Below are 11326 nucleotides of genomic sequence, written 5' to 3'. Positions count from 1 at the left end.
TTATTGCTGCAGAATTTCATATCTAGGCCTTCGCTATAATGCATATCCTGATAAGCCAAGTAATAGTGGAGCCATGGAATGAGTTTTGGAAGAACTGTAATCCACAATTAATGAATATTTTGTGTTGATTGCTCAACACTTTCAACTTTATCTATATTTTTGTTGGTGAAAATGAAAGAATTGAACAATGAAAAAGTTTTACCTTTAGGCCTCTGAATTGGGAAGGGTTGCAGCTGTCACATGACAGCACTGCACTGCTGCTTCCCCTCCCCTCCTTTAGTCAGAGGACAACCAGCTGCCAATCAAGGTTGGGTTCTGCCCCACCCATTTGTGCACACCTTGCTGTTGTCCCCATGAAAATTGACTGGACTCCAGCCTGCTTGTACTTGGCTTTGGGCCATTGCCTGTTGTAATTGGATTAACCTCCTGGTACTGAGCCATTGGCTTCTGCTAATGGCCTGGGCTGGGTCTTCCAGCACTATAAAGGTGCCATGCATTCATTGTTCTTCCTCTTTACCAGTTTGCGATCACCCTGCTTCACTCCAGGTCTAGAAATGTGGAAGAGCACTGGCGAAACTGTTGGTAAGATGTTTAAAGGGTTGGGAGTGTTTAATTAGTGTTATAATTAGTAATATAGAGCCTGCACTGAATCAAGGGGTGGTGGGTTGTTGTTGTGGTTTTTCCTTGATCATTGTATGACCAGTTGGCTATTTTTCCCATGTTTGGTATTAATTGTATCCACGTTTCAGTGCTGCTTTTACTTTCCTATGGCTACTGTAAAGTGTGTGTCTGTGCACGCATGTGTTTGTGTCTGTTACCATTTCCCACATTTGCCTTCTGTAAAGAAAATCCTTCACTACAAAAACCGTGTCCAGAGTCCTGCCTTTGAGACCTACCAAACCTGTTCCCTCACTCACCTCAGCAAACAAATACTATATGATATAAACCAAAGGGACACACCAAAGTTTTACCATATTTGTACGATTAAACTCTAATGTTTACTTTCTGATATAAAAGCACAATGGTATGGTTTTATCTTCCTACTTTCAATTTCCTTTGCTATTATTGTCAGATTTGTGATAGCCATGCTATAAAATGTGACCCAAATAAATATTGTTTAAAGCTTAATCACTTTTTAAAGGAGTGTTGTACCTACTGAAATAAGAAAATTTTTATCCTACTAATCTGTATTGGATTCCAATTCAAGCTTAAAATATGGTCAATATGATGAACTAAAACAATGAAACCACTATATTTTTCAAAAAGTGAATGGCTTTTCATCTTGTGGAGTTTGGAAGAGCATTTCTCAATCATAAATTTAATCCAGGACGTCACAGATATATTTACCAAACCAAATGTGACAGTAATTCACATAAAGAGATATTAAGAATGATCAAAATCGACTTGAATGCAATTGTTTAAGGCAAGTCAAAGGATAGAAACAAAAGTTAGAAAAGTGGATGCATTTTGAGAGGATTTTCCTAAACTTTATATTTGAAGCCTGAAGAAAACTGAGGTCCTCCATCAGCCAGATCCCCACCATGACTACCAGCCCCCCCACATCTCCATCGGGCACACAAAACTCAAAGCGGTCAGCCAGTTTACCTATCTCGGCTGCAACATTTCATCGGATGCAAGGATCGACAACGAGATAGACCAGAGACTCGCCAAGGCAAATAGCACCTTTGGAAGACTACACAAAAGAGTCTGGAAAAACAACCAACTGAAAAACCTCACAAAGATTAGCGTATACGGAGCCGTTGTCATACCCACACACCTGTTCGGCTCCGAATCATGGGTCCTCTACCGGCATCACCTATGGCTCCTAGAACGCTTCCACCAGCGTTGTCTCCGCTCCATCCTCAACATTCATTGGGGCGACTTCATCCCTAACATCGAAGTACTCGAGATGGCAGAGGCCGACAGCATCAAATCCACGCTGCTGAAGATCCAACTGCGCTGGATAGGTCACGTCTCCAGAATGGAGGACCATCGCCTTCCCAAGATCGTGTTATGTGGCGAGCTCTCCACTGGCCACCGTGACAGAGGTGCACCAAAGAAGAGGTACAAGGACTGCCTAAAGAAATCTCTTGGTGCCTGCCACATTGACCACCACCAGTGGGCTGATATCGCCTCAAACCGTGCATCTTGGCGCCTCACAGTTCGGCAGGCAGCAACCTCCTTTGAAGAAGACCGCAGAGCCCACCTCACTGACAAAAGTCAAAGGAGGAAAAGCCCAACACCCAACCCCAACCAACCAATTTTCCCCTGCAACCCGCTGCAACCGTGTCTGCCTGTCCCGCATCGGACTTGTCAGCCACAAACGAGCCCGCAGCTGACGTGGACATTTATTCCCTCCATAAATCTTCATCCGCGAAGCCAAGCCAAAGATATTTGAAGCAATAATGGAGTAACTATTGTGATAAGTTGAACAAATTACAAATGTAATGGGTCTGCTGAAGTGTTGTGGTCTCTGAGATTTCCTCAACTATGTGTATACATTTGTCATCCCAGAAGTGTCTATGCCAGGTGCTCTCCAATTTAATCCATCATCTCCTGCGGGTTGCATGCTCTTCATTGCACAGTACAGTGCCTCAGGTACCTGACTCGTGTCCTCTCTAGTAATGGATGTGTTAAAGAACCCATACACTGGCTTAAATCCATGAGTATAATCCATCTCATGCACAAAATCTTAGTCCAGTGTGTCATGTCCAGGAAGTAAAATGATCTATGTGAAGTTTTTGACTTTTATTGCTGACCTTCAATAATTTCTCCCAGTATCTCATGTGCTGGTGGTTGCAATGCTCCCACTTGAAGCATTGTGACCCATCAGAATATTAGCTGTGATCATATTTATGTGTGCGTGCACGTTGGGGTAGTTTGTATACCTAACAGCAATGATATTCCTCTGAGATAGTCCCACTCTTTTCATGTGAAGAGTGAATGGCTGAGACTAGTGGTAAACCTCAAGCTCAATGAAGCCTCTATTATCATTGTTCCACCTGGACAAACCCATTCTCTACTTACTTGCACTGGATTCCTGTTATTTCATCCCTAACTCCACATAAATGCAGTGCCAGTCACTTTTCTGTTACTTAAGAAAATGGGCAAGTTCAATAGAACTTCATTTATTGAAGGCAGTAACTGAGAATCACATAGTAGTATCTGGTCCAATAACGTAGTTGGGTCATATCATGTGATACACTGACCTTTCGATCCACTACAATCTGGAATTCAAATGGTTCTGAATGTGGAAAAGACATTGTTCCAGTTGATGTTGTAGTATGACTGCATGTAATGAGAAGTAGAAAATGGCCAAGGCTAGCTCACAGGAGGACGCTAAGTAATGGGCAAAGAAATCTTTGCTGGTGTTTCATTGATTTCTTTCCCTACTAAGTATGAAAACTTGTTTGTCATTGGGGACAGGTAGAAACCCAACAGGAAGGAGTGAACCAAGGAACTTCAGGAGCAAAATCAATCAGCTAATGTCTCCATCGTGCAACAAAATGAGGCACGGAGAGGAACGACAGAGGTTTGAAAGTAAATGGAGCAACATCCGATGCCCACAAACCTCTGGCAATATCACATGCCTGAGGCCTGGGATGTGAAATCGACTGGTCAGGAGCTTACTAGGAAGAGTCAGGAAAGTACGGGCTAGGTTTTGTCATAGAGCCTTTCTCTTGCATTTTTCAGAAGATTTTTTATTGAGATTAATATGTATGCATACTTACAGAATTGAAAGTTGTAAAAATTTGTACACGAGTAAGTACGCACAAAAAACAGAAGTAGATAAAACTACATCAATAAATGCTTAATAATATCTCAAAAAACATATAATTGAAATGATCTGACCTATTAGTTGAAATAATGTATAAAATAAAGGAAAACATTTTAAAAACCGAAAACTAAATTTAATGTACTCCTCCCTCTAATCAAGGTGATCTTCTATAATTAATTTTTAAAAATCAATAGTGGTGACCCCCCCCCCCCAGAGAACAGGCAATGAACCACCAGAACATGCAGTAATTGTTAATTCTTCCAATTATAAAAACAAATTCTAAGAATGGGCTCCATGATTTTATAAATTGGAGGTTTCTATCTTTAATGTTGTATCTAATTTTATCTAAACATAGCCACTGTATGATTAGGGGATGAATCATCTTTCCATCTCAATAAAAGTGCTCATCTGATATTCAATGTGGTAAAAACTAAAAACCCTTTCCTGAAACACTGATATAGATTTATCTGGATCACGAGAAAAACCAAACAGAGCAATTAACAGGCAAGGTTCAAAATTAAGAATCGTTGATAAAGTTTGGAAAATGGCTTTCCAGAATCTCTCTAAATTTGGGATCTCCCAAAACATATGGATCAGCGAAGCTTAAAAGATTTTGCATTTCTCACAGAGTGAGTCAACATCAGCATAAAAGTGAGATAATTTAAGTTTGGATATGTGTGTTCTCACCTGAAATTATAATAAACAATGCCTTGTACAAAATGAGGAGTCATTAATCAAACCTTTCTCAACATGGGCATAGTACATTTAATGGGGGGGGGGGAAAGGACATGGACTGAAATCATAAAACACTTGTTATGGTTTTTTATGTAGTCAATAGGTGAGAACTATGAAAGAAAGCAACTAGACTTGACTGCTTCACAAACTTTGAGAAAAGTCCTAAAAGGGCCTTAGCCCAAAAAAGGTTAAGATGGCTGTTTTACAGCAAGGAAACCAACCCTTCAGGCTAACTTGAGTAGGCCCACCAATCTCGCCCCATTTTCCTGTGTTTGGATCATGTACTTCTAAACCTTTCCTACCCATGCACCTTTTACATTCATTTGTGGACATGGTGAAATGTAGAGGTGATGTGAGGGAAAAAAATGGAGACAGATGTAACTTCATAGGTAGGGTTGGAAAGAACATTAAAAATCTGGCCAAGTGATTAAGGGGGAAGGGTAGGGGGAAGAGTTGACTGATCAGTTAATCTCCTTCTTAAAGAAAAAGATACCAGTGAGCTCTTCATGCATGTTGTTAGTGGCTTTTAATCACATAAAGCAAAGAATGCATCTGTAACTGTGCATATGGTAAAACCAAAATTGGGTTCAGCACAAAACACAACAGACATTGGAAAATATGAACTGAATTCAAACCTTTTTTAAAAGAAGGTCAAATAGAAGACAAATGAAGCAAGAACTTGACTTCTTATCACCCCTCTTGTGCATTTGAGAGGTAGAATCTTGGGAGAGTTGATTGACTTCTTCCAACTTACTTCAATAACATCAGTGATAAATGTCTCAATCTCCTTGGTTAGTTATGTTGTGAACGAGCAGCAATAGAAATTCACAAAAATGGTTACTTTTAAAACAATATTTTTATTAATAATTACTATTAATATAACATCTTAATTCTAAACATAACTCTCAACTATGCACAAATATGTGTCTGTGTAGTACCCAAATCATTACAGCTTGGGCACAATTCGGGGAAGTCCATCTCCAATGTTCAGTGTTAGAAGTCCTGTGTTGAAACTCTGAACTTCGGTTTAGAAGTAATTATGAAATAGGTGAGACACTGAGTGATCAGAATGCTCAAAATTCACAAATCCTTGTCAAGTTGCTTCTAGAGAAATGTTCTTTCATGTAAATGTTGTCATAATTCCCCTCTCCCTTGTGTAAGAGAAACAAAACTTGTGTCTTTATGATGCTTCCAAAAACTGAGACAAGGACAGACAAAATGACTATTAGAATGGTCATGATCGATCACTGTTTCCCAAAAAGTCTTCTTCAGTCTCTATTTCTAGATGACTTATTTGATCAATACTCAATCTTCCTTCTTCAAGTGTCTCAAACACAAGTCATAATTATATGACCTGTAAATGTCCCGTCTGATTTTTCTTGAGTAAATAATCATTGCTCTTTTGTTCTTCCAATGCATTAACTTTGCTTATGGTTTGGACTGGATGGTGCCAGGCTGTATGGAAAATGTCATGAACTTTTTTTTTACCCTGAACCAACCCCCCATCACTCACTAAAGAAACAAAAGCTTGCAACCGGTTAGAATTGTGAGAAGAAATTAATAACAAATATTAAATAGTTCAAGGTGGAAGAATGTGGTAATATTTCTAAATATTTACAACAATTTGTTTTTAATCTCTTGTCAATCATGGTCAAATTGCTGTTCATAACATCAAATATCCTTTATCCTAATCATCTACTACTCATTGCTCAGTTTACTGCAGTTCCCGTTTTCTCCATTCTTAAAGCATATACCATTTTCTGTGTAAGTACATGTATGCTGAACATGGCAGGTGGAGTGATATTAATAAATACTTCACATCTAATTCTGTAAAACCAAATGTTGAACTCAGAAGGCTGTAATGTGTCGAGTCAGAAGGGGAGGTTCATTAGAATTACATTCAAAAGTAAGATTGCAGAAGACAGAGTTGAGAGTTGAAGTTAAACAATTATTATCAATGCTGGCAGAAATGAAACCCTTTTTTTTTATACAGTGACAATTTGCTAACAATTCTGGCCTTGGAGTGCACATTCCGCATCCACAATGTAATAAAGAAGCTAAGAACTAATTTTGTATGCATTATTCAAATATGGAGTTGTAAGAGTATGAGATGTCCTTTGAATCTCATTTTATCATCATCCACTTCTTGCCTGTGGGCCAGTGCTCCTCCCTTGCCTCTCCTCCTGAACATTTTATTCAGGCACCTGCCTACATTGTGCTCCTATCTTCATGAAGGGGTCCAGCTTGAAATGTTGATTATTTAATTTTATCTTTGCTATATAAAGAACACACTTCGATCTGCTGAGTTTCTCCAGCATTGTTCTTTTTACTTCAATCACTGCTTCTGGAGACTTTTGTGTTTTACTCCTCTGTGAAAACATTTTTTTTTTACCCAGAGAAGTGTGAATCTGTGGAATGCTCTGCCACTGAGGGTGGTAGAGGCAGATTCGCTGATTATGTTCAAAAGAGAGTTAGATAAGACTCTAGTGGGCAAAGGAGTTGAGGGTTACGGGGATAAGGCTGGAAAGGGGTACTGATAGTAGTGATCAGCCATGATCTGTAAAATGGCGGTACTGGCTCGACAGGCCGAAGGGCCTACTCCAGCTCCTATTGTCTATTGTCTTTGAATCACCGTTGCAGAATCCTTGTCCTGTAATGATTTACCTAAATTTCACTGAAATGTAGCATTTGTATCTGACTCCACCACCTCTTCCAACACCAAGTTCCACCACTCTCTGCTTAAAAATCAATCCCCCTTAAATCCCATTCGAAACACTATTTTCAAAGGAGTCTGAGGGGCGAGTTGATGTTTATTTTTATATACCTGTATATATTTCTTAACAAGCTCAAAGCATGTTAAAATGAATATTTCAACTCAAGAAATTAATTAAAATTTTTGGGATTTATTTCAAAAGTTTTCAAATTAGCAAGGTCCAATTACACTCAACGTGCTCTGCCAAAATACCATTAAATGAACATATCAGAATTGAGAGATTACAGTACACAGAGGAGCTGGAGCAATTCAGCAGCATTGATAGGGAGTAAAAGGTCATCAATGTTTCCAGCCTGAGCTCTTCATCACGAATGTGAGAAATTGCATCTTCCAGGAAAAATTGAACAGTAGTTTCAAAACCCAAATATTTAGCAAGTTTCTTCTAAAATTCTAGATGAATTAAACAGATCCCCTTGGAGACCAAGAGGGGGTAATGAAAAAAAATATCATGGGTTCAGTCAGCTATGAATTTAGAATTCTGAAGTAGGAATTGAAATGGTTTGTGGCCTTGTCTGTAGACAAGTGTACAGGTGAACAGTCCACTTACAAGAGGTAGAATGGTCACTGAAACATTTGAAAGAGACCATATGCTTGCATCTTTTAAATTATTTTTATCTGCTGAAGAAAGGAAAAGTGTGTATCATAAAGTAAGTCTCTTAATGGGTCTGAAGGATTTGGAACATTTCCATCATTATCTGTAATGATCTATTTTATTAACTGATTTGGATCTGTGGTGTATGGCAATATTATTTTCAAATTGAGTAATCTGCCAAGGGTGCTGTTTTTTTTTGGAGCGAAGGTAGAATTCTAGGAGACGGAAAAATAATGCTAAATTCACTCCGAACTGGAGGATCAAGTGATGAGTGAATATTTGGTGGTAAGATTCTCAGTAAGTATTGGTCAGAACAGCAGTGGATTAAATTTCCTCATTGCTATTCCTGGAGCATTTAGCCTGATTAAATTGCTCCTTGTGCTACTGAGATTCATAGTCCAGAGGCATTAACATTGCTCAAACACTATATATTAATGTGTTCATCTCTCATGTGAAAAAATGAACCATTTGTCAGCTATAAAACATTTTGAAATTTGATTTTGCTTTCTCTGTGAAATTATGCTTTTCCTGTGCATGGCATTTCTTAATCAATGTTTCCATTGTTTTGCTTTATAACCTTCAATTATGACTGATTTCATACTGTGAAGGAAACAGTACATTATTCATAAAGTTATTGAAAGTAATGGTCTGCCTTTCAAATTTTGATGTATGTGATAGGCTAGATCTTCGTTTCCACCGTGTCTAGATTTCAGGATTACTAAACACTGTTTCCACCATTTTTATTTGGGAAGAGAGTTTCAAAGACTAATGTTCTTCTGAAAGAAAAAAAATCACCTCAGTGTTTAAAACTAAAGTTGTCCATTAGTGATCCCCAAGTTCAATATTTTCCGAGAGGAAACATTGTCTCTGGTTCCAAGGCTCTTTGGACACTAATATGTTTTCATTAAGCCTCCTCTCACTCTTCTACATTGCAGTGTCTGCAAGCCTAATTTGGCCAATCATTCCTCACAGAACATGTTTAGGTATCAGTCAGCAAGCCTTCTCTGGTTCCAGTAAATGAATGTCCTTCCTTAGTTAAGGAGACCGGTGCTGTACATATTATTGCAGTCGATGTTCTGCAAAGATTTGCATCAGTCAGTCATCCACATGCACAGTAGCATGCTCTCTTGCCTCTCCCTGACCTGTACTGATCTTCTTTGCAATACTCCTGACATATGATACCAGATTCCAAGGAATTTTCTTCACATCCTGATCTTGCATCACTTTCCATGTCTTTTCATGCCATCTTCACTCTTTCATCAGCACCCTGACCTTCTTGAATCTCCTATCACATTTCTTCCAGTTGTCTGGCCTCCCCCTTCTTGCCAGCATCCTCTCTGCTTTATAAAAATAATGATTGAAGATTGCAAAGAAAAGTTGTTTGCTCCCAATCGCAATGTTTGTTTTACGGTGCACAATACATTGGGAATTGTGTATAGATACATAACAAAGTTGTGAACGTTGCACTAAATGGCGTCTGCCTCTTAACCAGTGCAGCATTTCTGCAGCACATGAAAAACTTGCTCCGAAAGACATGTACCCTCTGTTATCATGATCAGTCATACCGAATGGAAACTGCCCAACTTGCCCACACCAACCAAAATATCCCACCCACAATCATCCCATCTGCCTGTATTTGGCACATATCCCTCTAAATCCATCCTATCCATGTGTCCATCCAATTTCTTTTTCTTAAACATTGTAATAGTACCTGCCTCAACCACCTTCTCCTGCAATTCCTCACGTTCCTGATAAATCTTCCCCTTCACCTTAAACCATGGTCCTCTGGTTACCAATTCCCTTACTCTGGGCAAAGGTCTCTCTGCATTCACCTGATCTAATCCTGAGATGATTATCTTATCTCTGAGATCCTGAGACAAGTTCTCTTATTACATAGTGTGGCCATAATTCATTGATTCAATCCTTGGTCTTCATGAGCTTTACCTGTATATATGGTCCTCCTTGTATATTGCCAAACAGTGGTTGAATTTGATCAAGACCGAATCACACGAACAGTTTCATTTTTACTGCACATTAAAATAGAAGTTTTCTGAGGTTCACTCTTAACAAATCTAAGCTTACTGTTCTTAAGTTACTAGTAGAATTGGTTATTTTCAGAAATGTATTACCAGCAAGTTTGACAAAATAAATATAACAATTTTATTGGTAATATTTTCCATATTTTCACATGGAAAGCTAATAAATTGTGTTTAGCAATTTAAGAATTTTTTAAATGAATTAAGCATCTAGACTGTTACTTTTGCATTTATTGATTTTTTTTGTCTCTGTATTTGTTTATTGTTTACATGAGTACGTTGTGTACATTTTATTTTGTATTACAGGTAAGTGGTAATTCTGCCTTGCCCACGGGAAGAAGAATGTCAGGATTGTACGTGATGTTGAGTATGTCCTCTGACAATAAATCTGGGAAAAAAATTTCAGCTGGATCACTTTTCCACTTAAAGAGCATGACTTAGGGATTTAGATGGTTCTTCAATCAATAAAAAAAAAACCTGTTGCTGTTCAGAAAATAGCAGCTGTTTATATCCAGCACAAAGATGTAATACTAGCTACATCAAGAAAGATATCAGGAAGTGCTTGATGAATAAGAGTAGATCTTGTTCACTGGACAAATCTGTTCTCTGCTACCAATTCTTTGAATGTTTGTTATTAAATGATTTCCTGAAATGAGAAGCAAGGAATTAAATTAATAATTTCACAAGAGTTGTCTTATTTACAATTTGATTGGAGTCATTCAAATTTGTGAATGCATTTGATACAATTATTTGGAATTCAATCTGTGCTATGAACTGCTGGAGACTGGCTGAAGGGGTACCAAGTATCGGAACTGGGATGCAAGGGGGTGCCGAAGGGTTCCTGACAGTGGTGGAGGTTTGGATCTGGAGCTTGGGTTCCAAATGATTTGGACTAGACTCTGTGGCTGCAGAGGCTGTGGAAGCACTGGAGTCAAATCTACAGACACTTGGTGACTTGGTGGGGGGGGGGGGGGGGGGGAGTGGGAGAGACAATTTTGCTTCTCTTTCTCTGACTGTAAGAGGCGCTTCAGACAATTTCTGCCAATGGCGAATCCATCTGCTTTACAGCAGGGAAAAGAAGTTGCATGTAATATGACACGGTTTTATTACAATTACACTAAATTGAATCTTGGTCTCTGTGTTTTGCAGGTGACTTGCTCCAGAACAAATCTGTTTTATGAGCACGTTTTCTGATGTAATTTGTTCCTTTTTTTAAGGTTAAGTCTTCTTAGAGGAATATTAACATGTTGACAGACGACTTGCTTCTGTCTTCTGTCATTCTTTCAGGCATTTGGTTATAAAGAATCTTTCTATTTCCATAAAAAAAAATAAGACCTTAAAGATCTATTGTCCTTTGAGGAAGAGTTCCAACAACACGTAAGCCAATAAGGGAGAAAAGATGGTCTCTGATG

General features: G+C 38.6%; 1 long non-coding RNA gene across 1 annotated transcript; it reads left to right on the top strand.

The window, feature by feature from the left end:
- The first annotated feature begins 402 nt into the window (after positions 1–402).
- LOC138737411 (uncharacterized) lies at positions 403–10567 on the top strand. Its single transcript, XR_011340889.1, has 3 exons — positions 403–582; positions 3427–3647; positions 10221–10567. It is a non-coding gene; the product is annotated as an uncharacterized lncRNA (long non-coding RNA).
- Positions 10568–11326: the final 759 nt, after the last annotated feature.

This window comes from Narcine bancroftii, chromosome 6, assembly GCF_036971445.1.
Source record: "Narcine bancroftii isolate sNarBan1 chromosome 6, sNarBan1.hap1, whole genome shotgun sequence".
NCBI lineage: Eukaryota > Metazoa > Chordata > Chondrichthyes > Torpediniformes > Narcinidae > Narcine > Narcine bancroftii.
Note: the sequence above shows the minus strand (reverse complement) of the source record. Positions and strands in the feature narration are given on the sequence as shown.